Source organism: Pteropus alecto, unplaced genomic scaffold, assembly GCF_000325575.1.
Source record: "Pteropus alecto unplaced genomic scaffold, ASM32557v1 scaffold137, whole genome shotgun sequence".
Classification (NCBI taxonomy): Eukaryota; Metazoa; Chordata; class Mammalia; order Chiroptera; family Pteropodidae; genus Pteropus; species Pteropus alecto.
In genome coordinates, this window is record NW_006440135.1 from 3480692 (window position 1) to 3490003 (window position 9312).

Sequence of the window (9312 nt, forward strand, 5' to 3'; positions counted from 1 at the left end):
GCCCTCCGCGCCGGGCTTCATTCGGGCTCATTTATCGGAATTCGCGCTTTAATCTCAGGTGGGCCCCGGGGCCGGGCGCTGCCCAGCGCACCGGGAGCGCTTGCCCGGCGGCCGCTGCCTCCCGCGCCCGTCAAATGTCAACATTTGTTCCCAATAAAAGAGTTATTGTTTCTGCAAAGCTGCCCAGCCACTGCCTTTGAAACTTGAAAAGAACTCCATCCACCTTTGTCTGATGCGAGGCAGGAGGGCGGAGCGGAGGGCGCAGCCTGGGGTGGTGGGGGCGCCCGCCGGGGCTCTCTCGGGAGGGGACAGAGGCCGCGTCCGCCCGGACTGCCCTCTGCGGGCGTTTATCAGCGGTCTGCAGACGGCACGGTGCAAGCCGCTGGGAAAAACTCAGGAGCGGAGCGCGCGCGAAACCCGCGTGCACTTTAGGGTCATTTAAAATTGCTTTAAACTATTTATTAAGGAGGCTAAAAGTAAAGTTGACCTTTTGTTTTTAAACGTTAGAGAATAAATGCGTCCTAAACTTCCACTGCTAGGTCGAGGTAAACAGAAAACAGTTTGAAAAAATTCTAAACCAATTTCCCTTTTTAGTCAAAGACAACCCTTCGCAAATTGAAATAACACACCGAATATTTAGAAAGCCTCCTCAAAGTAACCGTAAACCCGTGATCACCCACCGCACATTTTTCTTTAGTTACCCAGTGCATTGAAAACTCCAGGGAAAACATTTATTTTAACCCCACATTAAAGATAAGCAGATCTATTAAATATATGTTTTTAATTACTTTTGCAAAAAAAAAAAAATTTTTTAACATTTTGGAAACGCGTTAACCCAAGGCAGTCCTCGGGGACAACACACGACCCTCCGTGGTATGTGGGTATCCTGATAAACACCATTTGAATTTCTACAAATTGCCAAGGGGACATGTCCCTTTGATGTATTTTCAGACCTTTATGTAAGTGACAAATCCCTACAGATATTTTAAAGGCTTATTATAAGGAGAAGTGATCTATGACAATATAATTTTCCAGTTGCTGATGATCAGTTTCTATTGGCCGTAATGAAAGCACAGGCCAGGCCTTCCCTCTGGTCTGGCTGGAATGCTAGGGAGCTGGTGGCATTCGGGGATTTGTGCTGGGCCCTCAGCCAGTGGTGGTGGGCCAGGGAGAAGAAACTTCTCGCCCCAGTTTCATAGTGCAAACACCCCATTTGCACGCTTCACTCTGCTGCTACATCTGCATCTCCTGCAGACGGGTGTGTGGCTGGCACCCTCACCCCCCACTCTGCACACAGAACAGGCTTGTGTTCCCCCTCCTGAGGGCAGAGCGTCTCCTCTCTTTCTAAGAAAGGTAGACATGGAAGACGTTACAAGGGAGGATCATACCAGTAATGGAAGACAAATGGAGTGGGTTGCGAAATCTCTGTCGTCTGTTCTTCGCAATCCCAGGTACAAGGAAAGAGGAAGAATGTTTTTCTTTGTTTTTCTTTGGCTCCAAGATAATAAGGAAAAGATTTTTTTTTTAAAGGTTTCCCAAAGTAACTTTGTCCTATATGGAACTGAATACAAATCTAATATTCTTAAAGAAGCGACCCGGGCACACCTCGGTGGGAACACACAGCTCGGTGGGAACACACAGCTCGGTGGGAACACCCGGAGGGAGAGACAATCGCAGGGCTGCACAAGCACTCACGTTTTTGTGGGGATATAAATTGACAATTTATTGTGTGTAACTCCTGATCAATTATTAATCATTAGTGTCAACAACAGGGTTATAATTACCTTTGGTTATTTTAAGGAATATTTATTTTTTCATTTCTCTGATCCGGTAATTAGTTAATGCTCTTGAGTCATGAATGGAAGACCAGGCCCTGACGCCCCTCCCTTGGGATGACCTTTGGGGAAAACGCAGTCGCCGTCGCGTTCTCACAAATGCCCTCCTGCCTCCGCGGTACCACAGGGCACCTTTTTTTTTTCTCCTGCCGTAAATAATGTTTCCAGAGGAAAAGGGGAAAATGACAAACAAATAGAGCGCAGCTGGAATTAATAAGGCTGATCAAAGTTAGCGAGGCTGGGACAGCCCGCAGCCGCGCGGGTCCCAGGCCCGGGACAGTGGCGCAGTTCCTGCGTCCCCCTGCAAGATCAAGAGAAAGGCCGAAGCGGACGTTTACCCCGCGACATCTGCTCACGGGGGAGAGGTGGGCTGCGGGAGGGGGGGGGGACCCTGTTTTCAGGCCGAGAGGCGGAGCAGCGGCCTGGCTCGGGGACAGAAGGGCGCGGCGCCTTCGCCCAGCCCGGTCGCCCTCATCCCACCTGCTGCCCCGGGGGGCGGTGGGGGGATCCTTGGCCCTGAACGGTTGGCAGGTGAGTTAGCAGGTTAGCTGGGGACAGGTAGGGGGCCCGGGAGGCGCGGGCGGCCGATCTGTGCCGAGGAGCGCGGAGCGGAGCGGCAGCGTCGGCCCGGGAAGCAGCGGACGGAGGCGGCGGTTGTCGCCGCTGCAGCCCGCGCCTCCTGAGAGCCGGCGGCCCGAAGCGCCCGCGGCGCGCGAAGCCCCTCCAGGGTCGGTCCGAGCTCGCGCGCTTTGCTGCGGCCCAGCTGCCACCGCCTCTATAGGGAACTGTTTTCCACGCCCTGCTGGGGACGCCCCTCAGCGGAAACCCCCAGACCCGCTTCTGCCCTGCGTCCCCCCAGCAGCGCCGCCACGCGTGCGCTTCTCTGGTCGCATCGAAGTCCTAAAGGCAGCGACCCGGCCTTGGGCGACTGCGCAGAGCAGCGGCCGGTCAGGGGGCAAATGAGCCTAGCATTGTGCTAGGCTCTTCATTTACCCTCAAATAGATCAGATACCCAGGGTGGAGAAGGGAAAGAAAATAAATTTGTCAATTATTTACATCTCCCACAGCTACTCCCCCTTCCGCAGTCTTGTGCTAGCCACATAGGCCACATCCATGTTACAAAAGGGAGGGAGCAGAGGTGGTGGTTGAACGCACATCACAGCTCCCACCACCGAGCAGCCTGCAGGACGGAGCGGCGACCCGGCGGTTTCCGCAGGACGCCCCGCTCTGGATGCCCCCCACTGCCGCCCCAGGCTCCACGCAGGTGACCCCATCCCGGCCCTACTCCCGGCTCCCTCAGCTCAGCTCCTGGCCCAGGCAGGTTCCACTCGGTGTCGCCCCCCCCACCCCCCTCCACCCACCACTCTCAGCAAGTGTCCCCTGCTCCCCCGCCTCTTGCCCAGCTCCTGGGCCCCCAGCCCTGGGGGCAGGATCGGGGTGGGGGTGACCTTACCCCCCATCTGAGCGCTGGCGGGTAACTGTCCCCGCTGCGCGCTGGTGGTGCGCGGCGTGAGGACCCCTCCGAGCCGAGGCCGCGACCCGAAAGTTTGGCCTCCTAGTTGGGGAGATGGGGTCCGGGCAGGTCGGACCCGCCCCCCCCACCCGCCTTCACTTGCTCCCTTCCTTTCCGGGTTCCCTCCTGCGCGCGCCCCATGCCATCGAGCTGGCAACATGAGGCCACACTCGCGCTGGCCTTGCGCTGGCCGCTGCCGTGGCTCCCGCGCCTCCGGGGCGACACAGGACAGCGGAGCGGGGGTCCCCTAGGCGCAGCAGCTAGCCTCTCGGCATGACTCCCCGCGGGTGGGTCACCTGCGAAGTTTCTCTTTTATACAAAAACTCCCAGATAACTTAGGATTTTACAGGCCAAACGACGAAAATGTAGTTGCCTCGAAACTCCCCCGCCCCAATCCCTGGCTCCTTCTAAGGAACTGGGGGGGGGGTCGAGGAGGGGGGGACCTCCTGGGGGCAGTGACTGAGCCAACACGTGGTCGCAGCGGAATCCGCCGCCCGGATGGGGGCGCCTGGGAGCTCTCCAGGTCTCCTGGGTTCCATGCTGCGACAGCCCAGCAGGACAGGCCACAGTGTCAAGGAGTTCTCTAACCCGGCCCCTCCCCTCCCCTTCCTCTGGTGGCCCCTGGAGGCTTCCACTCGAGTGCTGGGAGCTGGTGGCGCAGGGCTGGGACCCTAGCAGCCACCACCTCTCGCAGGCAGGAAGAGCATCCTTCCGTGGAGACCCTGAGGTGGGGCTGGGGGCAGGTGAGGGTCAGATGGGGGAGCTGGCGTGCTTTGTAACTTTTCAGGGTTGTTTATGGGGGAAGCTGTGGCTTTAAGGGGACCTCGGCCCCATCTTCCCCGCTGTCTCACACCTTGGAAAACGACCGGACCCCCGGAAGTCCCTACAGCTAGATGAGGAGATGGGGGACAGATAGGTGGCTTGGGACCAGCCCCCAAGGCCTGGAGGCCAGAGTCCCTGGGTTCAGATGGGGTGGGGGAGATCAGGCTCCTTGCCCACCCAGAGGAGGCCCGGGCCCGCCCGGCTTCATTCTTTCTGGCTCCAGCAGTGGGAAAACACCTTGTTCTGGAATGGTTATGTGACACTCTGCTCCCGGAGAAAGTGCCCGCGGGGGTGGTGGCCCAAGATTACAACCCGGATCCTGGAAGGGCCCAAGGGCTGTGCACCCACCTCCACCAGGAGGGGCTGTCTGTGGTGGGGTGGCAGGAGGTCCAGCCTCCCCCTGATGCGGTTGGCTGGACATTCTCATGGGGCCGGACTTGTATAAGGGATGGGCTGGGTAGGGCTGCGCTTGGAGAGAAGATAACACTGACCTGTAGGAGACAGACCCACACCAGGGTCACCCAGGGGCACCGGTCAATCGATCACAGTCCACAGGAAGGCTGGCCACTGGGGCGCGGGTCGTAGTCAGGGCCACTCCTGGCCTGTGGCTTAGAGTCAGAGAAAGCCACTGGGAGACCACAGCGATGGCCCTAAGTATCCTGGTGTTAAGAGGCCTGGGGAAGCTCAGGTTTCTGGTCCTGGCCCCTTCACAGGGCGCTGGCAGCTGAGGGCAGGGTGCTGGGCCTGCGGTGGGATCGTCCCCTGGAGTCTGTCCCATGTGAGACGGAGTATGAGCTCTGTGTAGCCAGCTCCGCCCCACCCCACCTCTGGACACTGGTCCTTCAAAGCAGCCATCTGTGCATGCTGAAGGTGGGTGCTGTCGGGCAGGGGGCCCCAGACTGGGGGATGCATGAAGGCGACCTCCACGACCTTGGTGGGGGGAGGGGCGGCACTCGAGACTGTTCTAGTGTGGCTCTCTGAGTGTCCCAAGAGGCTCTCCCCTCGAAGCCCACCTCCTCCTGCCCAGCAGGCTCTGTCAGAGGACTTCTTGTTGGGTTGGGCGGCCGGGCATCACCGCCCTCTGTCCGGGTTGGTTCACTCACCAACCTCTCGGCGGCCCAAGGCCCAGAGATGTCCGTTCGGGGCCAAGCCAAGAGGACAGATGACGGCCACACTGTGTGTCCGAATAGCGAACATTTGTAAATCATCTTAACAACTGCTCGATATAATATGCTTTATCCTTCTACCTTGGAAAATATACCCCCTAAGACGAAAATCACACCACGTGGGCAGAGTGCGATTTACGCGACGTCATCACCAGATGGAAGAGCGCAACCTCACAACTCCTGTGCGCATGCGCGCTCCGTTCCGGAGTGGCAAGGTTCAGATTTGTCATTGAGACAGCCGACTTTATAAATTACATTATCCCATCGATTTTTTTTTCTTCTTTTCAGCAGAATCACTTCTCTTGTGGCAATCAAGATTTTTATATAATTTGTGTTCCACTGACAATGATTCGAAAATTAAAATGCAATGGTCTTCAACGTGTGCATTAAACATATTTCACAGAAACTGTTCACTAAACCACAAGAAATAAAAACAGCCAACTTGTTTTTTGTTTTCCAGACAATATTATTTCTTCTAAAATTGTCTAAGTTATCTATTAAAATTTAAAAGCAAAACACATTATAATTTACGAATATCAAAATTTTGAATAAAAACTTTTAAAATAAAGCTGCATTGTTTTACTATTTAAAATTGGATCCGGACAGGGAGCAGCCTGAGGAACCCCGCAGAGAGGCGGGTGGAGAGCCGGTGTGGTGTTGGTGGCGGCTCTGGGTCCCGCCCTCCGAGCCAAGGCGCTCGCTAAGGTGCGCTGGAGGGCAAGCTCGCCATCACCCCTGCCGAGCCTCCTTCTGCCCTTCCGCGCGTGGCAGCCACAGCACCCCCCAAAGCGCTCCTGGGGAGATTAAATGCCAGGTGTCGGGGACCTCCGAGGCAAGACTGAGAAGGTGGCTTCAAGGACACCAGGGGTTGAACATCAGTGGGTGTGGGCTGGGTGGGCAACAGGGCAGTTTCAGCTAGTCCCAGTCCAAGGAGCGGAGAGAGACCCCAGTCACGCCCTCCGGGGGGAGGGGCAGGTGCAGAGGAGCGAACTTTACCCTTGGAGGTCCACAGCTCTTGGTCAACAGTCACACTTCGGGGCTCCCCTTGTGGCAGTCAGGGCTTCAGAGCTCTGAGATGCCATCTCCTGCGATGACCAAGCACCACTGACTCTGTGGGGGCACCTGTCACCAGGGGCGTGACCGCGAAGGCTCCTGGTACCGAATTCTCTGCTCACACCTTTTACTGCTCATGTCACACAGAAAAATTAAGCATTAGCTCGTGTGCATCTTGCATGTTTGACTTTTTAAGCAGACTGTATAGTTTAGAGCAGTTACAGGGTTACAGAAAACCTTCGCAGCACGCCCAGAGAGTCCCACGCACCCTCACCCAGCTCCCCGCTTGCCTCCGTCCATGTCAGTGTGGCTCATCCACACAGCCCACGACCCAGCATCGACCCATCGCCGGGAACTCAAGTCTACAGCTGACGTCAGGGTTCACTCTTTTGTTTCACATTCCTTGGGTTTGGACAAATGCACAGTGTCATGATGTTCGATTTTATATGGCACAAAAATAGACCTCTTCCTGACCTCAAGGTGTCCCTTCGACACCTGAGAGAAAGACTAGATCTCATGAATAAATAGTGCAAGAAAAACACAAATTCAGTGGACGCACGAATGCATATATTCAAACACGAATATATAAACACATTGAATGAAATACACGACATCTAGTGACATTTGAACTTTTAAATAAACAATGGATACCTCTGTAGTATAAGTGTACCCTGTAGAGTGTTTAGGACATGCTCGCTCGAAAACTGTTGTTGGTTTCTGAAATTCAAATGTAAATTCAAATGTAATTTGTATTTGCTAAATCTAGCAACCCTAATGTTGATGACACATCAGAAAACGTTTGACAAGTGAAACTTTTTCATATACGGCTTGGAACAGGGGAGTGTGGGAGGTGAAATTCACACACCTGCATTTCGTGAGTGTTCGCGGACGGAGTCGGGGTGCGAGGGGCCTGTGTGAGTATAGCGCCCCCCTGTGGAAGGACAGGCAGCGGGCAAACCTGGTCTTCAAACAGAGCCCGCAACCGGCCTCTCGACATTTCTCTTTTGCTTCGACCTGCTCTCCCAACCCTCCGATCTCTCCTTCTTCCAATGAAAATCTGTTCTCAAATCACATACTCGTCTCGTAAGTAAATGCTTTATTTAAAACCGGTCAAGTGATGTAGGCTGAGGCATGGGGGCAGAGGAGGGACAAGGCTGTAAGCCACAGGGGGACAGACGCATCGAGAGGGAAAGGTGACACGTGGAATAGTCACACGAAGGCCGTAAGTCAATGGACCGATTCTATGTCACTATCAGAGTTAAAGTCATATTTACGTATATTCCGTGAATAGCTATAATATACACTCATTTGGGGACAGCTCTGCCATTCTATTTTTAAGCAATTTTGCAATAACTACGGATAAGGTCCTGAGCATTTGAAAGAGGAAACTCTCTGTTTTAAATAAATTGTCTGCACGTTGATTACTTTGAGGCCCATGGTTGGGCATTTCTGGATGCGTGTACGACGTTGGCTTAGGAACATTGGCGCAGGCGCTGAGCCACATCCAAATTCACGGCACTCGATTAAGGCTAAATGAAATCGCACTGGCTAGACTCCAAATCTGACAAAATAATAATTCAAACGAAAGTTACAACTTAAACATTATTTTATTGGGAAGAAAAAACATTAAAAACAAAAACGGTCACTTTAATTCAACACGGGTTTCACGACAGCCACCCATGTTCATGGCCTTTGCATTCCACATTAAGTGACTTTGTGTCTTCATCCAATGGTCCTTAAGTCGGGACGTCATCAGAGTCACCTGGGGAGAGTTTCAGGGTTTGTTGGTCTGGCGTGGACCCAGGTGCTGGTCGTTTTGAAAAAGGTGATGGACCAAGGCTGAGAGAATGAGAAATACAGAGCTTGCCAATACAGAGGGGCAGGGTCCACGTGGTGCAGCCAGGAGGGACAGAGATGGGGCTTTGTAGCATTGGTGCCACTACCTGTGGGGTGGGCCTGGAATACGGCGACCCGCACACTCTGGGTAAAGCCAGGGGTTTCCAGAGCTCACTGACATCCTGCCCATGGAGATATCCGGCGACAGTGGAGGACAAGGTAGCTTAGCTTGGCCGCCACCGGGAGGTCAGAAAGCCCTCCGGGTTCCATTAGAAGCAGGAGAAACGATGCCTGTGACGGGTGGCAGTCCCCATACTGGAAACCGCCTGAGCCTTGACTCGGCTGTGAGCCCGCAGCCACCCCTCCCCACGCTAGGCAGGAAGGAGCGACGGTGGCGTCCAAACCTGGGCTCCGGCCTCTTTTCTGGGGCTGGATTGGTTTCCCACGCTGTGCATCTGAGGGACGGCCACCACCGGGGGTCAGGACCCCCGTGGACAGGGACACTTGCTGGGTTTGCAGTGACGCAAAATCAGTGTGGCGAGCACGTGTGGGCTCCCGTGTCTGCAGATGGAGGCGGCGAGGGTGGACACGTTGCAACCAAGGTGACGCGTTGGCCACGAGGCTTTTCCCGAGGTGTGTGGCCGCGGGATTGATTGACAGCTGCCAATGACTCCGGAGGGTGTTCATTCAGCACCCTGGTCACATGACAGGTGGGCATAGCCATCTCCCGTTCACCATGTCATAGTGTCTCAGACCCAAACGAGGTCTGCTCATTTAAACACTCAGGCCCTGTATGGGTGGTGCCCGGCTTGATTTCAGTGACCTGGGCGAAGGCAGGAAGTTCGAGGGTCGCTCAGCATTTTGGAGGAAAAAGCGGGGTGTCTCTGGGACTGGCGCAGGGGCGGGGCTTCCTCCTGAGATGTGGTCGAACAGCGTCGGTTCAGAGTCCATGCGAACGCGGGGCGGGGCTGGCCCGCGTGCGGCAGACGAGCTGCCCAGCGCCTCACATGTAGTGTCTCTCTTAGGCTTCGGGCAGGCCACGGGGGCCTTGCAGGAGGGACATGACGTCACAGTGGTCACGCGGAAG